At 39.6% G+C, this 21120-nt stretch overlaps 1 protein-coding gene across 18 annotated transcripts in view; it reads left to right on the top strand.

Moving 5' to 3' along the window:
* pnpla7b (patatin-like phospholipase domain containing 7b) overlaps positions 1-21120 on the top strand; it is a 496626-nt gene that overhangs the window by 440319 nt on the left and 35187 nt on the right. For 2 of the 18 annotated variants that reach the window (XR_011356245.1, XR_011356246.1), the window contains exons 35-36: positions 4728-4795; positions 9610-9766. The exons of 14 other annotated variants lie outside the window; for them this stretch is intronic. The gene's annotated coding sequence lies outside the window, so the exon portion shown is untranslated. Of the gene's footprint in view, positions 1-4727; positions 4796-9609; positions 9767-18663; positions 18744-21120 lie in introns of all 18 variants that reach the window. 2 more of the 18 variants (XR_011356249.1, XR_011356247.1) reach the window with 2 other exon arrangements.

Genomic DNA, 21120 nt, shown 5'->3' with positions numbered 1-21120 from the left:
TGATGGAGTTTCCTTTCACTCTCGATCTATCTGAGGTCACACTTCCCTGCTGAGCTTTGTGGTACCAATGCTGTTGCCTTCTGACAGGCCATTTCCTTTCAGCACTACCCAAATCTGCAGGTGTTGCTGTTGGGAATGGCCACAGGGGAACTCAATACTGTCTGCTGCCTTCTCCCTTTACTCTTCCAGTGGTCACCCAACTACCTGCAGCTTGTACCTTGGGTGTGACCATATCACCAAAGCTGCAGTCTATGACCCTCAGCCTCACCGATAATCCTGAGTTCATCCAACTCCAGCTCCAATCCCTTGAAGTGTTCAGCAAGGAATGCAGTTGGGTTCACTTCCCACAGATGTTGTCGCTAGGGACACTGGAAGTCTCGCTGATGTCCCACCTCCTACCACTGTCCTGACTGATATTCCGACTGCACCGAACAAAGCTGCACTTTGAAAAGCCAAAAGACCGTGCCTATCCTTGACTGAACCAGTGATCATTGGGGGATTAGAAGTGGAGAGCATGAGAAAATTTAGGTTCTTGGGAGTCACTATCTCAGAGGATCTTTCTTGGACCCCACACACCAATGGCATCATGAAGAAAGCACGTCAGCTCCTCTACTTGCTCAGGAGTTTGCAGAGGTTTGGTATGACACCAGAAACCCTGGCAAATTTCTGCAGAGGTGTGGTGGAAAATGTGCTGACTGTCTGCATCACAGTCTGGTATGAGAACGCCAATACCCCTGAGTGTAAAATCCTCTAAAAGGTAGTGTACAGCCCAGGACATTACAGGCAAAACCCTCCCCATTGCTGAGTACATCTAGAGGGAACGCTGCCATCGGAGGGCAGTAGCAATCATCAAAGACCCTCACCACCCAGCACATGCTCTATTCTCGCTGCTGCCATAAGGAAAGAGGAGTAGGTGCCACATGATTGCACCCCCAGGTTCAAGAACAGCTGCTATCCTTCCACCATCAGAATCCTCAAATGAGTCAAAGTCAATCAGGGACTCATTTGAGGACTCTTAATTGTACACTTTATTGATTTTTCTTTGTTCCCTCCATATTGCACAGTAGGTTTATATACATTTTTATCTGCTTATAGTTCTTTTATTTGTTTAGATGTTTACACTGTGTGCAGATTATTCTTTGTTCCACCAATTAGTGGTAATCTTGCTGCAGGAAAAAGGAATCTCAGGGTTGTATATGATGTCATGTATGTACTCTAACAATAAATCTGAAATCTGAACCTCTGCTCAGCTCACCCTGCCAAAGCCTCACAACCTTCCTTAGTACCTGCCCTCAGTTATTGCACGGTAACTCCCAAGTGGAGTTTATAATGGTTGCACTTTTTGCACATCTTTCTTGCATCATAGCTCCTTGATCTAAAGGTACTCCCATAATGCAGTTGGGTTGCGACTTCTTGTTCTCTGAACTAGCAGCAATGAAGGATGGCCAACTTTTTCCTCAGTTAGGAGAGCATGTGACTGGAGGGGAACTTGAAGACAATACAAATGACTGACATGGCAGACTATTTCAGAGGTTAGTTGAAAGTTAGCCACATTGCTGTGGTTCAAGATTAATTATCTAAATAGTGACAGTAAATGTATTCCAGAATTGGATTTTATCACAATCCAATTTGAGCATGGTTGCCATTAAGAACTCTAGATATATTTAATTAATGAAATCCTAATTCCCTAACTGGCATAAATTTCTGGTTTTGGATCATTTATCAAAATCTTGATTAATAATACAGTAATGTCGCTACTATGCCCAGTTTTTGAGATTAATTTAGTCATCTATCAACACATGTTCCATATATTGGTGGGAAAAGTCAACTTGGGGGACAGATTTCAAATCTGAGGTACAAATTTACATTTAATTAGTTCAAATCATCCTTCTAATGCCTTCCTCAGGAGTAACGATGCAAAAAGGAAAAACAACACGTAGGCCACTTGGACCCACTCACCTTTCAGTTAAATCACAACTGATCCATGAAATTTATTTGCTATAACTTCACTTAATTGATACCTGTACAGAAACTTATCAGGGGTGTAGGTCTATCGAGTGTAATTGAGTGGCAGGGGCTCACGGCATGAAAGCGCCTGTTACCGAGCTATATGTCTAAAGATCACACAGCTGATGATGACATTGTTGAAAGTTCTATTTGCCTCCATTTCCCTTTTGGGGGAATAGAATTACTATTAACGTAAAAAGGAATTTCTGACTTTGCTCCTGACCAAATTCAGGTCGGTGCTGGATGCTCTTTGATCTTGGTTTTCGATGGTTTCCCATTGCATGTTTCTCTTTGTTCATCCTTTAGTAGCTGTGAATGATTTTGTAGACACTGGAATGCCTTATCCATTCAAGGAATGTGGGTTCACAGGCTAATCCAGCATTGAGTATCCTATCTTTAATTGCCCTTAAGAAAGTTGCAGTGAGCTGCCCACTTGAAATGCTGCAGCCCTTGAGATGTGGCTGTACCCACAATCAAGATGGAAGTTCCAGGATTATGACCCAGTGTTACCAATATATTTCTAAGTTAGGACGGTCTGTGGCTTGGAGGGCATTTTACAGCTTGTGGTGTTCCCATCCATTCAATGCCATCGTCTTTCACACTGGTTGAGATTGTGGATTTGGAAGGTGCTGTTCAAAAATTCAAGATGGGATTTTTAGAAACATCTTCATTTGTCCTGATTCCTCAGTTTCATTGAACATAGTGCTAGCTGCTCTCCACGATTTAAATCACAAAATTCTGTGGTTGAAATAAAAACACAAGATGGTGGAGAAACTCAGCAGGTCAAACACTGTCCTTTATGTAGCAAAGGCAAAGATACAGAACCGATGTTTCGGGCTTGAGCCTTTCATGAAAGTATGAGAAAATGGAAGAGTCACGTGATGGAGTAGTGCCAGTAGGAGAATACCAGCCCTCTCCAGAAAAGAAGGAAAAAAGTAAAGAAAAAGCAAAGCCCCAGACACACAAACCACAGCAAATAAAAAAAAAGGTGTGGAGGTAATGGCAGCAAAGAAAGAAAAACCAAAAACAATGGGAAGAAAAGAAAGACGCCGGAAGAGAAGGGTGAAGGCCTTACCTGTACGAAGAAGCAGGGACTCACCATGGAAAGAGGAGCCCACTCCCTGAGGTCAGTGGAAACCCTGCAGGGTCGCGACCCACTGAACGCAGGACTACAAAGATGGATTACGGAGCCAAACAGAGGTGCGCGATGTGCACGACAAAGACAACACCGACGGGAGGGGGGACCAGCTGAGAAAGACCCGACAGCAGGGCTCCCAGCGGGAAGATACAGAAAATAACAGGAACGGGAGGGATGAGAATGAAAAAAGAAATTCAGAGACACAACAGATAACCAGCCCAGAAGAAGAGGACCAACATCAAGACACCATAAAAAAAAATACCCAACAAACTGAGACAAACAGCTCAACAAGAAAGTCAGAAGAAACACAGATACAAGGAAGAGAAGAAGAAGACATAAACCCTCGAGCAGACATAGAAGAAGAAGAAGGAGAACATCAAGCTCTGCACAGAGAAATTGAAGATAAAGGGAATGGACAGTACATAGATTTTAAAAAATTTCAAGAATATATGGAAGCATTAAAAGAATGGCAGACACAAGAATTTAGTTAAATAAAAAGAAGAATAAAAGGTACAGAAGAAAAAGTGAGTAGATTAGAGCTGGTCATGACAAAAATAGGGAAAAGAGTAGACAAGGTGGAAGAACGAGAAACAGCCGTAGAAATGGAAGTGGACGACTTAAAAAAGAAAATTGGAAGAAACTGATTAAAAAGTTAAAGAAACACAGGAGTTGTTAGCTCAGAAGATGGATATAATGGAAAACTATAATAGGAGAAACAATATAAAGATAGTGGGCCTTAAGGAAGATGAAGAAGTTAAAGATATGAAAGAATTTATAAAAGAAAGAATGGATCCCCAGGGTCCTAGGAATACTAGAAATACAGGAAGGAATGGAAATAGAAAGGGCACAACAGAACATTAGCCCCAAAACCACAGCCACAACAAAAACCAAGATCCATTCTAGTAAAATTCCTGAGATATACGACAAAAGAAAATATATTGGAGAAGGCAATGAAAAAAATGAGAGAAGACAAAAAGCCACTGGAATACAAAGGTCAAAAAAAAAAATTTCTACCCAGACATAAGTTTTGAGCTCCTGAAGAAGAGGAAGGAGTTTAACGCACCAAAATCGATCCTATGGAAGAAAGGCTATAAATTTATGTTAAGATATCCAGCGGTGCTTAAAATAGTTATCCCGGGGGAGCAAAGCAGACTGTTCTCGGATCCGGAGAAAGCACGAGAATTTGCAGAACGCCTGCAAAACAGAAAGAGAGATGAACAGATGTAACAAGAACAAGAATGACGACAAACTTCATATAAAGAAGAAAAATAATGTATAAGTAAGAACTAAGAAAGGGAAGAAAAGTGAAGAAAGGAAGTAAGGGGGGAATTAAGAGGGTGAGCTTTGTTATCTGTGAAGATAAAAGTCTTTTCTGGAGGGGGTTGGGTGGGAGAGAATAACAGTCACTGCGAAATCAGTTGAGGCTTGTGAGCGGGTTCGCAATCCAAATGGAGAGGGGAGTTGTGGTTGCCCAGCAAGGGACAAGGGGCAACTCAGAGAGTGGGGGGACATTTGGGCTTAAGGGAATTTTAGATGTGGGAATAGTGGAAATATTTTATGTTTTAGAAGTGTTGTCTTACAGTGCGTTCAAGAAAAGAAAACAGAAATAGATAAGGGGGAAAGGTGCTGATGAGGAAGCGGAAATGAGAGGTAAACAAAGTATGAAATAGCCATGTTGAACTATATGACAATAAATATTAACAGAATACATAACCAAATCAAAAGGAAGAGGCTGTTAAATTTACTGAAGAAAGAAAAAATTGATATAGCATTCATGCAGGAAACACATCTAACTGAAGTGGAACACAAGAAATTAAGGAGAGACTGGGTAGGGCACGTAACGGCAGCATCATATAATTCAAAATAGAGGAGGAAATAATAGATCCAGCAGGGAGGTATGTAATGATAAAGTGTCAGATATATTCAGAATTTTGGAATTTGCTCAATGTATATGCACCTAATGAAGAGGATCAAAAATTTATGCAAGATATATTTTTGAAGATTGCAGATATGCAGGGGAATATACTGATAGGAGGGGACTTTAACCTTAATTTGGACTCAAAGATGGACAAAACTGGACAAAAGACTAGCAGAAAGAACAAAGTAACCAAATTTATAGTTAAATCGATGCAGGAAATGCAACTTTTGGATATATGGTGGAGACAACACCCAAAGGAAAAGGAATACTCATATTATTCGGGTAGACACAAAACATACGCAAGGATAGCCCTGTTCCTGTTGTCAGCCCACATCCAAGGGAGAGTTAGAAAAACGGAATATAAAGCTAGATTGTTATCGGATCACTCACCCCTGTTATTAGCAATAGAGCTGGAGGACATCCCACCGAGACCGTATAGATGGAGATTAAACTCCATGCTATTTAAAAGACAGGATTTTAGAGAATTCATGAGTGACAAATTAAAATGTACTTTGAAATAAATACGGAATCAGTGAAAGATAAATTTATACTACGGGATTCAGTGAAAGCATTCATCAGAGGGCAGATAATAAGTTATGTAACTAAGATGAAGAAGGACTACAATCGGAAAATAGAACAGCTGGGAAGGGAAATATCAAGTACAGAAAAAGAATTAGCAACAAGGGAAGATACAACAAAAAGAAGACAAAAAAATAGAATATGAAACACTACAAACACAAGGTGGAGAAGAACATAATGAAGACAAAACAGAAGTATTATGAGCTAGGAGAAAAAACGCACAAAATAGTAGCTTGGCAGCTTAAGACAGAACAAACTAAAAGAACGGTATTGGCATCAAGTAAAAAGGACAAAAAAATGACATATAACCCAATGGAGATCAATGAAAAGGAATTCTACGAGCAACTATATCGAACTGAGAACGAAGGGAAAGAAGACAAAATAGATGAGTTTCTAGCTAAAATTGAACTACCAAAATTGCAAGAAGAGGAGCAAAACAAATTAATAAAATCATTTGAAACAGAGGAAATACAGGATATATTAAAAAAAGCTACTGAACAATAAAACACCGGGAGAGGACGGACTCCCAATAGAATTCTATAAAACATTTAAAGACTTATTAATTCCTCCTCTACTGGAAGTAATGAACCAGATTGAAGAAACACAAAACATGCCAGATTCATGCAAAACACCAATAATTACAGTAATACCAAAGACGGGGAGAGATCCACTAACACCAGCATCGTATAGACCAATATCTCTACTCAAAACAGATTATAAGATAATAGCTAAAGTATTAGCAAACAGATTGGCAGACTGTGTACCAAAAATAGTAAAACTAGATCAAACTGGATTTATTAAGAAAAGACGAACAACAGACAATATCTGTAAGTTCATTAACTTAATCCATGCAGTACAAGGAAACAAGATGCTAACAGTTGGCGGTTGCCTTAGATGCAGAGAAAGCCTTTGACAGAATAGAATGGAATTATTTATTCAAAGTACTACGGAAGTTCAACCTACCAGAAAAATATATTAATTGGATTAAAGCATTATATAAGGGACCATTGGCGAAGGTGACAGTAAATGGATATATATCAAACCAATTTAAATTAAGCAGGTCAACTAGGCAGGGATGTCCACTATCTCCCTCACTGTTCGCGTTAGCAATAGAAACATTGGCAGAACTGATAAGAACAGAAAATAAAATAAGAGGGATAATAATAAAAGAGAAGGAATATAAAATCAGTCTATTTGCAGATGACATCATAGTATACTTAACAGAAGCAGAATTATCAATAAAAGAATTACATAAGAAATTGAAGGAATATGGAGGAGTATCGGGGTACAAGATCAACGCAAATAAAAGTGAAGCGATGCCAATGAATAATGCAGATTTCACAAAGTTTAATAAAGAATCACCATTTAAATGGCAAACACAAGCAATCCAATACCTAGGTATTCAACTAGATAATAATCTAGGCCATCTATACAAATTAAATTATCAGCCATTAATGAAGAAATTACAAGACGACTTAGAACATTGGAAAAATTTACCACTAACACTGATAGGAAGGGAAAATTGCATTAAAATGAATATCTTCCCAAGGATACAATACCTATTCCAATCATTACCAATTCACCTAACAGAGAAATTCTTCAAGGAGCTAAAGAAAATAATAAGGAAATTCTTATAGAAAGGGGGGGAAACCGAGGATAGCACTAGATAAATTAACAGAATGGTACAAACAAGGGGGCTTACAGCTAGCAAACTTTAAAAATTATTATAGAGCAGCACAATTAAGATATCTATCAGATTTTTATCAAACAAGAGAAAAACCAGATTGGACCAGATTAGAGCTAGATAAAATAGGGGAGAAGGTACCTGAACATACACTATGGGATGAAAAGCTGGTGCAACATGAGAATTCACCAGTACTGCACCACCTGCTCAACATTTGGAAGAAGATTCACGAAGAAAGGAAAAACCAAATTATCAACTACCAAAATTAATATTGACGCAAAATCCATTAATCCCCTTCACAATAGATAACTTTTCCTTTAGAGAATGGGAGAGAAAAGGGATCAAAAGAATAGAAAATTGTTTTTTGGGAAATAAATTATTATCTTTTGAACAAATGATGTGCAAATATGGTATAACTCACGGTACAATGTTTGCATACCACCAACTGAAAATCTACTTGAAGGACAAATTGGGAAGCAGGCTGAGGTTACCAGAAGGAAGTAATTTTGAATATGTGATTACAGTCACAATGATAATTAAAAGATTTATAACAAACATGTACATCAAACTGCAAGAGAAAGAGAACGAGGAAACAAGCTGTAAACCCAAACAAAAATGGGAACAAGATCTAAACATAAAGATAAAGAATGAAACATGGGAACTATGAGAAATACAATAAACACGAGGTTACGCATGATACAATATAATTGGTTACACAGGCTATACACTACGCCCCAAAAGTTAAATAAATGGGACCCAACAGTATCAGTTAGATGTTTTCACTGTAAGAAGGAAATGGGAACAACAGTACATGCAATTTGGGCATGTGAGAAAGTGGAAAATTTTGGGAAGATCGAAATCAGGTATTAAATAAAATCACAAAAAGCAACATATCAAAAAATTCAGAGATCTTTCTTCTAAGTAATATAAGAAGTAAAGAACTTGGACTCGATTTGGATGGAGCACAAAAAAGATTTATTATGATAGCCCTAGCTGTAGCAAAAAAATGTATTATGTCAACCTGGAAATTAGAAGATAGCCTGAGAATACAGCAATGGTACATAGAAATGAATAAATGTATTCCATTGGAAAAAATAACATATAATTTAAGAAATAACATAACAGTATTCGAACAAATTTGGGAACCGTACATGGAACACAACAGAGAAGTCCTACCGTGGACCTCCACCACCTAAAATGACAGAAGGAGAAGAAGATGAAATGAACTGACCCAGTATGTAAAAGTAGATGACACAAATTTCTTGTTTATTTTCATTGTGTGATGACATTGTTTAATGGGTTAATGTATCATATATGTTGAACGTTGAGTGGGTGGGGAGGGCGGGGTGAAGGAGGGAGGGAAGGGAGGGGGGGAAAGGGGAGAAAATGATACTGTGTATATTCAAGAGGGAAATGTTTGTGTGTATTTTGGTCAGTATGGTACATAGTGTGAAAAATAAAAAAATTTAAAAATTTTTTAAAAAGTATGAGAAAAAGCCAGCAGGTGTCCGAACAAAAGGGTGGTGGGGAGAAGTGGAGGGGCAAAGACAGGAGATGATAGGTGAAGAAAGGAGGAAGGGGACAGCAGCAATGAGGGGGAGGTGGGGTGGGTGAAAAAACTGGAAAGACAGGAAAGGTGCCCACACCTCCTCCCTCACCATGGTTTATGGCCCTAAACAGGCCTTTCAAGTGAAGCAACACTTCACTTGTACATCCAGAGAATTTATTTACAGCATTTGGTACTCCCTTTGTGATGTTCTCTACATCAGAGATTAGGAGATCGCTTTGCTGAGCACCTCCTCTCTGTTTGCAAAAATACCGACCTCCCAATTGCCAACCATTTCAAATCCGAGTCACACTCCCACACTCACATGTCGGTCCATGGCCTTGTTTACTATCCCACCCAGACCACCTGGAAATTGGACGAATTTTCCCTCTGGCCCTTTCCAGCCAGATGGCATTAACATTTGCTTTCCCGCTTTCCACTAAACCTGATTGCCTTTTCTTTCTCCTCCCCCTTTCCTGTATTTCCAGTTCGTCCACCCACCCAGCCATCCCTCCTCCCCCTCATCGCTGCTGACTCTTCCCTCATTTCTCCACCTCTCATTTCCTGCCTTTGCCATCCCCTTCCCCTCCCCATCACTTTGTTCGGACACATGCCAGCATTTTCTCACACTTTGATGAAGGGTTCAAGCCTGAAACATCAGTTATGCATCTTTACCTTTGCACTGTTTGACCTGCTGAGTTTCTCCAGCATTTTGTGCTTTTACTGCTCTCCAAAAGAGGATCTCTTGGAACTCCAGTAAACTGCAATGGATGGACAGAAGTTGAGAGCACGAGGAAGTGGAAATAGTGAGAAGCTTGGCTATCACTAAAGTGAGGATGCAGGAATGGTAGAACCAAGAACGAGGTGCAGCAACCACACTGCCAAACTACCGAGGTGATTGCTGATCCCAGGAGCAGTTCCATTCAGAAATGCTACTGTCTGTTACTTATTGCTACCTCCCATTAGCCATCTCACTGTTCACTATCAACAGCATAGCTATTGAAATTGCCACATATACCCAACCCTGTCAGAGCCATAATTCCATTCAAATTGCAAATTCATAACAATTTGGCTTTGATGTTGGATTAGTCTAATTTACAGGAGGCCCAGTCTAATGTAAGAGTTCTTGTCTGTGCATTTTGCTGTGATATTTTTTTCCATTTGGAACCTGTTCACTACAGACTCATTAGTGCTCCTGTGTTTCAAGCAGATTCTGCCCTTTTGTAAATATCACAATCACTGTTGAAGAAATTTGCTATACAATAATCACTCAACTCCAATACTTGTTTCGATCAGCTTTATATTTTTGGTACTGAGGAGAGAGAGGGAGTCAGACCCTGTGCTCTGAGATACAGACTTTAACAGATGTACTTCATACAATGAATGCATCACATTGAATATGCTGGCCTTCATAAATCATAGTATATTGAGTATAGGAGCTGGGAGGTGATGCTGCAGCTGTTTAAGGCATTGGTGAGGCCAGGTTTGGAGTACTGTGCTCAGTTCTGGTCTCCAAATTATAGAAAAGATATAGATAAGGTGGAGTGGGTACAGTGAAGGTTGACAAGGATGCTGCCTGGCTTACAGCATCTGGATTATAGGGAGAGATTAAGGAGACTGGGACTTTATTCATTGGAATGTAGACGACTGAGAGGGGACTTGATAGAAATATTTAAAATTATGAAAGGAATAGATAGACTAGACATAGACTCTTTCCCCTGATGGCAGGGGAGGTTGGAACAAGAGGCCATGAGATAAGGGTAAGGGGGCAACACTTCAGGAAAAATATTAGAGGTGGCTTTTTTCACTCAGCGAGTGGTGGCAGAATGGAATGATCTTCCGAATGAGATCGTTGCGGCAGGGTCCCTTTTGTCATTTAAGAGAAGGTTGGATGTGTACATGGAGGTGAGGGGGTTGGAGGGTTATTGGTGGAGAGCGGGAGGTTTGAGCTAGTGGAGTTGTTCTAGTGAACTGGTGCGGACTCGAAGGGCCGACATGGCCTGTTTCCGCTTTGTAAATGGTTATATGGTTATGTGAATTCCAGCAACTTTCAGAATACACACAATGATAAAAATAAATTAAATCGACTCAATTTAGGCCCACACCTAGTGATTTGTAGTATGCCTTAATGTCTGTGGCTAGTGCATCTTACCTGTTACAACTCAGATGCACTAAGTAAAAACAAGAGAAAATGGCCATTACTCAAGATCACAGATGTGCCTAATGCAATATGTCAAGTATCCTGTCAGTTCTTGCATTGTGTCAACACAAACAATTCTTCCACAATCACTGATCATGCTTTGTCTTTCCAACATGAATGAGGGGATAGGTTTAATGGATGAGGATTTTAAAAAAAACAGCAGATGTTGCTAATGCTGAAAAAAAAAGCAGAGATACAGTCAACACACAGTCACCATCAGTGGAAAGAGGATCAGTTAATGATTCTGGTTGAGGAAGTACCAAAATGTTAACTATTGCTCTTTCCACAGATGCAGCCTGACCTGATTTCTCTTCCTGCCTTCTTCCATCTTTCTGCTTTCTATCTTCCTTCTTTCCACTCTCCTCTCCCACCCCCTGCCCCATTCTCTCAGATCGTCCTAGAGACACGAAGTCCATGGATTTTTTAATTCAGTCGGTAACAACTGAGACATATTCAGGCTTGCTGCTGAGTCCTTGAATATGACCCACTCTTTTCTCCCAGTTCCGTGCTTTTCAGTTTCTGCCTGTATGCAGGAATGATGGGTGCAGTCTGCTGACCCGATTTTTCCAAAGTGCCTGTGCAGATCACCTTTCCTACTGATAATGCACAAGTGGTGTTTAGTGCTAGTGGGACAAGCCCAATTAAACCAATTGCCACCCAGTCTCCTGTCAGTCATCTGCTGTGTTGTCAAATGGCACTTGCTCTCTCTCCTGTAAGCTGATCATCAATATCTCTTTTGGGTTTCCCTGCTTTGGTTTAAACATAGGAGGCAGAGAAAGGTGGAAACAAAAACCCCTGTCATTAAGGCAGCGTTTGACCAGGTAAAGCTGGCCAGAGGGCAGCAAGATGAAAGCTCTCTAGTGGTTGGGGATGTACTCACACAATGGAAAATGAGTGTTGGATGTTACTCATCCCACAGACATCACTACAGGAATGCTTGGAGCCCAATCATCGTCAGTGCCTTCATCAATGGCACACCTCCCATCAAAAAGTCAATGGTTGTGTAGTTTTTTTATTTAGAGATTTCATTCAGAGACACCACACTATGACAGGCCTGTCTGGTCCATGAGCCATACGCCCATGTAACCAATCAATCTACTAACACCGTACATCTTTAGGACATGGGAGGGCACTAAAGTCTCTGAAGAATCCCACGCAGACACAAGGAGAATGTACAAACTCCTTACAGCAGCAGATTCGAACCCGGGCCACTGGTGTTGCAATAGCATTGCACAAATCTTTACGCTAACCATGCCATGGGAAGGTTCAATTCCATTTGCAACATCTCAGAAGCTAAATCAATCCACATCCTGGAATCTTGGCATGTGCCTGTAATTGGCAAGTAGTATTCACATCACAGCAGTGCCAAGTAATGACCATTTCCCATAGGACTATTTTCCCATCTGCTCTTGACATTTAGGAAGTTTTCCACTCCCACCCCCCCCCTCCACAGCCTTCAGCCCTTCCATCCAGAGAGTCACTATTGACTAGATGTTAAAGTGGACCAACCATCTAAAAAGCAGTGCCTCTGGGGGCATGGTCATGAGAAGGACCTAGACAGACATGTTTTGGTTGAGCTCTCCAAGAAGTGTGCTAAATAGGTGGTTAAAACTTGAAAATCAAGATTTTCATAATCAAAAATGGATAAAGCTAGCACAAAGAAGCCAAGGTAACTGAGAATAAAGACTGAAGAAGCTCTTATTCAACCTGGAACTCCAGGTGAAAGTCTGAAATGGAGTGGTGCAAAAATGGCAGCGGGACCGACGGGACCAGGTAAAGCTGGGGAGTCATCCTGGAAAAAGTGGAGAATTTGAGTAACTGATTCATAAGTGTTGAAATAGTGATGAGGGAGATGATGGAAAAAATGAACAAAATAAACAAGATTGTTGAAGACCTGATGGAGAGAATAGGTTGAGCAGAGTTTAAATTGATGAAAATGTATGGAAAACCTCGAGGCTTTGGAAAGAAAAATAATGGGAGTTAGATAGACAAGGACTGGTTGACAAAATCAATCGTATGGAGAATTAAGTCGACGGAACAATGTCCCAATTATCGGTCTAAAGGAAGGAATCAAGGGAAGAGACCCGGTGAACTTTTTTTCAAAAATGGATCCCACAAGTGTTGGGAGAAGACAAATTTGGGGAAAAACTACATATAAAGAGAGCTCACTTGGGCCCGGAAGAGCCAGAGACCAAGACCAATTCTGGGAGATAACTCTTAGAGCAGCATATGATTACTCTAAGCAGAATAATGGCTCGTCCAAGGTTGATCATGAAAAGGTACTATTTTTTCAAGACTTTAGCCCGATCTTGATTAAACAAAGAAAAGAATTTGAAGATGTGATAAGACAATTATGAGCTTAAAAACTTGGAAATACTCAATGATATGCCCCGCAACTTTGAGGGTTGAAGTAGCGGAAGGGAACTGGCAATTTTCAAGATCAAGAACAAGGTGGAAGATTTTCTGGAAAGTTTGCAAAAAAAAGATCAAGGTTGCCAAGGAAGAAGATTGTGAAAATATTTATAATGGAACTAAGTAAAAGTAGTATTTTTTATTTTTGCTGAACTGTCTTGTATTTATTGTTTAAAAGTAAAAGGTTTAGAATTGTTCATGGAGAGCTCAGTAAAAGGGGGAAAAAATCTGGGAAAAGTAGTTGTAGCGTGGGGACTCAAGTCTAAGGGGGAGAATGGCACCTGGAAAAGAATAGCAAAAAATTATGGTGCCAAAAGGAGGGGATCTTCTTCCTCGAGGGATTCCATGGGCTTTTGCCATTGGCTTTCGGAGCTCTACTTGCCACCGTCGGGGCAAGGACAGTGTGTGTCTTTCTTAAAAGGGAAGGATCATTTTACTATTTAAAGAGTCAAAGAGTTTTTATTGTTAAAAATATTGTTTTAAAAAAGAATATGGATAGAACATTAAAATTAATACATTTTAATGTTAATGGAATTAACATAGAAACATAGAAGATAGGAGCAGGAGTAGGTCATTCGACCCTTCGAGGCTGCTCCGCCATTCAACGAGATCATGGCTGACCTAAAAGTTCAGTACCCCATCCCCACCTTCTCTCCATAACCTTTAATATCCTTATACTAAAGAAATAGATCTAATTCCCTCTTAAATATATTTAATGAACCTGCCTCTACTGCCCTCTGTGGCAATGAATTCCACAGATTCACCACCCTCTGAGTAAAGAAATTCCTCCTCACCTCGGTCCTAAATGGTTTGCCTATTATCCTCAAACCATGGCCCCGGGTTCTGGATTTTCCCATCATTGGGAACATCCCATCTGCATCCATTCTGTCCAGTCCTGCCAGAATTTTATATGTCTCTATGAGATCCCCTCACAATCTTCGAAATTCCAGCGAGTACAATCCCAATTTGAGCAATCTTTCCTCATAAGTCATTCCTGCCATTCCAGGTATCAGCCTGGTGAATCGTCTCTGCACTCCCTCCATTGCAAGAACATCCTTCCTGAGATAAGATGACCAAAACTGCACACAATACTCCAGGTGGGGTCTCACCAAGGCCCTGTACAGCTGCAGTAAGGTATCCTTGTTCCTATACTCAAACCCTCTTGATATGAAGGCCAACATACCATTTGCCTTTTTAACCGCCTGCTGTACCTGCATGCTCGCCTTCAGAGATTGGTGTACAAGTACCCCTAGGTCTCTCTCCACTTCCCCATCTCTTAATCTATTGCCATTCAAATAGTAATCTGCCCTCCAGTTTGTATTACCAAAGTGGATAACCTCACATTTATCCACATTGTAGTGCATTTGCCATGTATCTGCCCAGTCCCTCAATTTATCCAAATCACACTGGAGCTTCTTAACCCCCTCTTCCGTGCACACAACCCCTCCTAGCTTAGTGTCATCTGCAAATTTGGAGATATTACATCCAATCCCCTCATCCAGATCATTAATGTAAATTGTGAACAGCTGGGGTCCCAGTACAGATCCCTGTTGTCTTCTACCTGCCAGCCAGTTCTCAATCCACATCAATACTTTGCCCCCAATCCCATGAGCCTTGATTTTGGAAGCCAGTCGTTTATGCAGGACCTTATCGAAGGCCTTTTGGAAGTCCAGGTACACCATATCCACTGGCTCTCCCCCATCTAATTTACCTGTCACCATCTCAAAGAATTCCAATAGATTTGTCAAGCACGATTTACCTTTTGTAAATCCATGTTGACTCTGTCCGATCCCTTCTCTGCTAGTCATATGCTCCGCTATTACATCCTTAATAATGGATTCCATCATTTTTCCCACTACTGATGTAAGGTTCACCGGCCTATAATTCCCCGTTTTTTCTCTACCCCCCTTTTTAAATAGTGGGGTAACATTAGCTACCCTCCAATCCATGGGTACTGATCCTGAGTCTATCTTTTTTGGTTTATTTTTATGCCAAACCGGTATAAACGATTTTTGCAATTTCTCCATTAGATCTGTGAATGCTTTCCATTGTCTATCCACCATCAACCCCCCCATAAACACCACCCAATCAATCTTACTCAACTCCTGTCTCGTACCATCATAATTCCCTTTATTTAAATTCAGGACCTTAGTCTCTGTTTTAATTTCTTCACACTCCATGTCGAGTGAGAATTCGATCATATTGTGATCGCTTCTACCCAAAGGGCCTCATACAACAAGATTGCTGATTAGCCCCTTTTCATTGCATAATACCCAGTCTAAAATGGCCTGCTCCCAAGTTGGTTCCTCGACATATTGGTCTAGATAACCATTCCGTAAACATTCAAGGAATTCCTCCTCCTCAGTAATTTTACAAATTTGGCTAGTCCAATCTATATGTAAATTAAAGTCTCCCATGATGACAGCTGTTCCCTTATTGCACGCTTTTCTAATTTCTCTTTTAATGCCTTCCCTCACCTCTACACTACTATTTGGAGGCCTATATACCACCCCCACTAACGTTTTCCGCCCCTTGCTATTCCTCAGTTCTACCCATATAGATTCTGCATCTTCCAAGTTGATATCCTTTATGTCAATCGTGTTGGTCCCTTCTCTCACCATCAATGCTACCCCACCCCCTTTTCTTTCTTGCCGATCCCTGCTAGATATCGTATACCCCGGGATGTTAAGTTCCCAGGCTTGCCCACCCTGCAGCCATGTTTCTGTAATCCCAATCAAATCATATTTGTTTATCTCAATTTCCACAGCTAATTCATCTACCTTGTTCTGAATGCTTCTTGCAATAAGATATAAAGCCTTCAGATTTGCTTTTTTCACCCTCCTTGCTCTTTCTGATTTTTTACTTTCGCTGCCTAACCTAACTTTTCCTGTTTTATCTTTTCTGTCCTTTGCCCTATCATACAGGTTCCCACCCTCCTGCCAAATTAGTTTAAATCACACCCGACGGCTGTACCAAACTTAGCTGCCAATGTATTGACCCCTTTTGGGTTTAGGTGTAACCCATCCTTCTTGTAGAGGTCATGGTTGGTGAAGACAAAACGAGTCTTGGCATACCTAAAAAGAATTAAAGGCAAATATAGTCTTTTTACAAGAAACACATCTTACCAAATTGAAGCATGCAAAATTGAAAAGAGGATGGGTAGGGCAAGTTATGTTGTCTTCATTTGGATCAAAAGGAAGAGGTGTAGTGAATAGCAGAGACATTATCGGATCAAGCTGGAAGATTTGTAATGGCACACTACAAAATTTATGCAGAATCATGGATGTTTATAAATATTTCCACCCCAAAGTATGATGATGAAGTCTTTATGAAGGACATCTGTTTTAAAAAAAACATTAAATATATTGATTGGAGGAGATTCCAATTTTTGTTCAAACTAATATTGGACAAATCAGCAAGAACAATAACAAGGGCAAAAAGTGAAAAAATGGCATCATTTATGAAGGATTTAAATTTAATTGATATATGGAGGAAGCTCAACTTAGAATGAGACTATTCATTCTATTCAAGGGTACATGACTCACATATAAGGATTGACCAATTTTTAATGTCTGCTCAGTTATAAAGTAGAGTGGTAAAAACAGAGTATTTGGCAAGACTTTTATCAGACTATTCACCATTAACATTAAATATTACGATAATAGAAAAGCAAGAAAGTATGTATAGATGCTGTCTTAATGCTACATTACAAAAGAAGGAGGATTTTTGTGAATTTATTAAGCCACAGATAGAAATATTTTGCAAAAACAATCTTCCTTCTACTGACAATAGTGTTCCAATATGGGATACACTTAAAGCTTACTTGAGGGGACAAATTATTTCTTATACTAAAAATCTTGAGAGAATATGTGAGAGAATTAGAAGTTTAGAGAAGGATATAACAAAATTGGAAAAGGAATATCAGATATCAGGAATGCAAGAAAAAGATAGAATATTATAGAATAAAAAGTTACAATATAATACACTACAAGCATATAGAACAGAAAAAAATGATATAAAAGCTAAACAAAAATATTATGAGCTAGGGGAATGGGCACAGAAAGTGTTAACTAGGCAGGTTAAAGTAGAGGAGACATAGAATGATAAATGCAATAGAAACAGAAACTGATACTATAATATATAATCAAAAAGGAATAAATAATACATTTGGAAATATTATATAAAACTATATAAATCAGAATTAGTAGGAGATGAACATGAAATGGAATAATTTTTAACAAATGTTTGACTTTCTAAACTAGAAGAGAAAGTAAAAGATTACTTAGATGCATCTTTTGATGAATGCGTTGGACCAGGCGGTGGAGACCCAAACCCTTTCGGAAACTTTTTCAACTATTATAATGACAGTGCTACCGAAGAAAGGTAGAGACCCATTAAAATCCTCATCATACAGACCAATATCACTCTTGAATGCAGACTATAAAATTCTAGTAAAGGCACTAGACAACAGATTGGGTATTTATTTATTGAAATTAATACATCCAGATCAGGTGGGATTTGTTAAAGGAAGACGTTCTTCAAATAGTCTAGGAAGATTAGTCAATATAATACATAAGGCAAAATCAAAGTTGAAACCAAACATAACTATTTCTTTAGATGCAGAAAAGGCATTCGACCGACTAGAATGGTCTTTCTTATATAAAACTTTGGAAAAATTTGATTTTGGCAGAAAATTCATAAATTGGATAAAACACTTTATAATAAGCCACAAGCTAAAATTATAACTAATAATCAAATGTCATCTCTTTTTCCCTTGAATTAATCGAGTAGACAAAGGTGGCCTCTGTCTTCAGCATTATTTATCCTAGCTATTGAATCTCTGGTGTAGATTATAAGAAGAGATCCATATATTGACGTCTTCAAAGTTGGACAGGAAGAACATAAAATTAGTTTATTTGCTGATGATGTGCTATTATAAATGTCTGACCTGGCTGAATCGTTGATAAGATTACAAACAATATTAGAAAAATATGGAAGAATATCAGGATATAAAATAAATATGGACGAAAGTGAGATAATACCATTGCAGAATTTTGACTATGAAAGATACCAAAAAGGCAGTAGATTTAAGTGAGAGAAAGGTAGATTAAATATTTAGGAATAATGACATATAATAATTTACAGAACTTGTATAAGCTTAATTATATTCCTTCACTAGAAAAAAATAGAAAAAGATTTACAGAAATGGAAAGACCTGCCGATTCCATTCATTTGAAGGATAAATTGTATAAAATGAAGGTAATGCCAAGACTGCAGTATCTATTTTAATCGTTGCCTATTGTACTAACAAAAAATTTCTTTAAATTATTATATAATTGTATAAGGCAATTCCTATGGAATAACAAAGTAGCAAGAATTGCACTAGAAAAGTTAATATGGGACTATAAACTGGGAAGACTCCAGATTTTAAGAAGTATCTATCAGCACAAACAAAATTTTTATCATCTTTCTTTGAAGAAAATAATCCCCCTTTGTGGATTCGATTAGGACTGAATTCAATAAAAGAGGAGACAATGAAGGACTTTATTTATAAGTGAAATGTCAAGTTAATAACAAAAAAAATGGATAATCCTATGTAGCAGCACTACAACTCCCAGGAGGCATCAAACCAGCCATGTGATGTCAATACGTAATGATGTCAGCGCATGTCGAGCACGTAATTCTAGCTTTTAAAAGTTTGCACTGGTGATGAAGAGTAAATCCATTTGATTCACTCTAGAAATGCCTTGTGTGGTTATTTTGTCTTGTCCACTGCGATTCCAATGGCCACAATTGGTGACCCCAACGAGTCCAAAAACATTTTTGGGCAAACATGGACTCTGCAGCAGTCGCTGAGAAGCTGCCACCTTTCTGGACAGCTGAGCCTGAACTGTGGTTCCAACAGGCTGAAACACAATTTCATCTTCGCAAGGATAAATTAGACACCACTTGTTACTACCATCTTGTCAGTGACCTAAACCAGACTGTTACTAAGAGGGCCAGGAACTTCCTACAGGATCCATCATCTACTAGCTAGTATGATGCTTTAAAAAGTCTTTTATTATGTGTATATGATATGTCCAGCAGGGCAAGTACAACCAAGCTACTACATTTCGATGGGTTGGGAGTCTGCGCCCCTTCAGAATTAATGGATGAAATGCTGTTCCTGACAGCTGGCGAAAGGCCCAATATGTTATTCAAGCAGCTCTTTTTAGAGCGAATGCCAGATGATATTAGACTCTTGTCTGTGTTCATTTGAAGACTCAAGGGCTGTAGCGGCAGAGATGACATTCTATGGCTGGCTAAAGAGCACAGCAAGGAAAGACAAGTCTGCACAACCAACCCCTCAGATATTGACCCTGTGTCACACTCCAGTGCTCTTAGCACATCATTTCCTACAAGCAGACGACAACCCAAGACAAACAAGCAGTCTGTGGACACCTCATCTTGGTGTTATTACCACAGGTGGCTTCCACCCTGCCATTTTTGGGAAACTCCCAGGCCAACTGCCAGTAAAGGCTGCGGCGGTTGGCAAGAAACCTGCAAGTCTTCTGTATATATGGGACCATATATCCCAGCAAAAATTTCTGGTGGACATGGGTTCAGAAGTTAGTGTATTTCCACCCACCGGTTTTGACACACACCATCCTACCCCGGACCTGCAAGTATGAGCAGTTAACAGTTCCAATATTCTGACCTTTGGCACCAGGAAGATGAATGTCAAGTTTGAGAATCATCTCTGTACTTGACCATTCATTATAGTGGCATTATCCTGACCTTTACTTGGTGCAGATTTTCTTCAGGCTCATTATTCCTCATCGATGTGAAAGGGCATCGGCTAATAGACAAAACTACTTTTCAAACCATTCCTCTGGCAGATGCCTCTACCAGCCCATCCCCCCCTTCCCCCCCCCGCCCCCACCCGCTCTGCGCCTTCATACATTAAGTAAACCAATAGATGAAGTCTCCAAGCTCTTGGAAGATTTCCCTGAAATTGCTACGCTTCAATTTTCTGCCTCCACTGCAAAGCACAGTGTTACTCATCTCATTTATACTAAGAGCCCTTCTATTCGTGCTAAAGCACGCCGCTTGCCTCCAGAGAAGATGCGTTTTTACTGGCATAATTCGTAGGTCTGACAGTCCCAAGCATCTCCATTGCATATGGTCCCAAAACACAATGGAAGTTGGCAACCTTGTAGAGATTACAAGCGGCTTTAATGACGCCACCATCCTGGATCGTTATCTTATACCTTATTTTCAGGATTTCTTGGCTAATTTGCATGGAGCCAAGATATTCTCCAAAATAGACTTGGTGCCTGGCTATCACCAAGTACCAGTAGAACTAGAAGACATTCCAAAAACTGCAATATTTACCCTGTTTGTTTGAATTTTTATGAATGCCATTTGGCTTAAAGAATGCCGCCCAATCATTTCAACGGGTGATGGGTGCTTTAGGACATGATATGTCTCCATTTATCTCAACGACTTTTTAGTGGCCAATGGGACTAAGGAAGAACATCTTGTCCACATTTTATTCATCTTCAAAAGTTTGGACTGACCGTCAATTTGGATAAATACATTTTTGGACAAGAAATGATTGATTTCTTCGGGCATAGGATTACTCAGGAGCGTGTGA

The sequence above is a fragment of the Narcine bancroftii genome, chromosome 1 (assembly GCF_036971445.1).
Source record: "Narcine bancroftii isolate sNarBan1 chromosome 1, sNarBan1.hap1, whole genome shotgun sequence".
Taxonomy (NCBI): domain Eukaryota; kingdom Metazoa; phylum Chordata; class Chondrichthyes; order Torpediniformes; family Narcinidae; genus Narcine; species Narcine bancroftii.
Note: the sequence above shows the minus strand (reverse complement) of the source record. Positions and strands in the feature narration are given on the sequence as shown.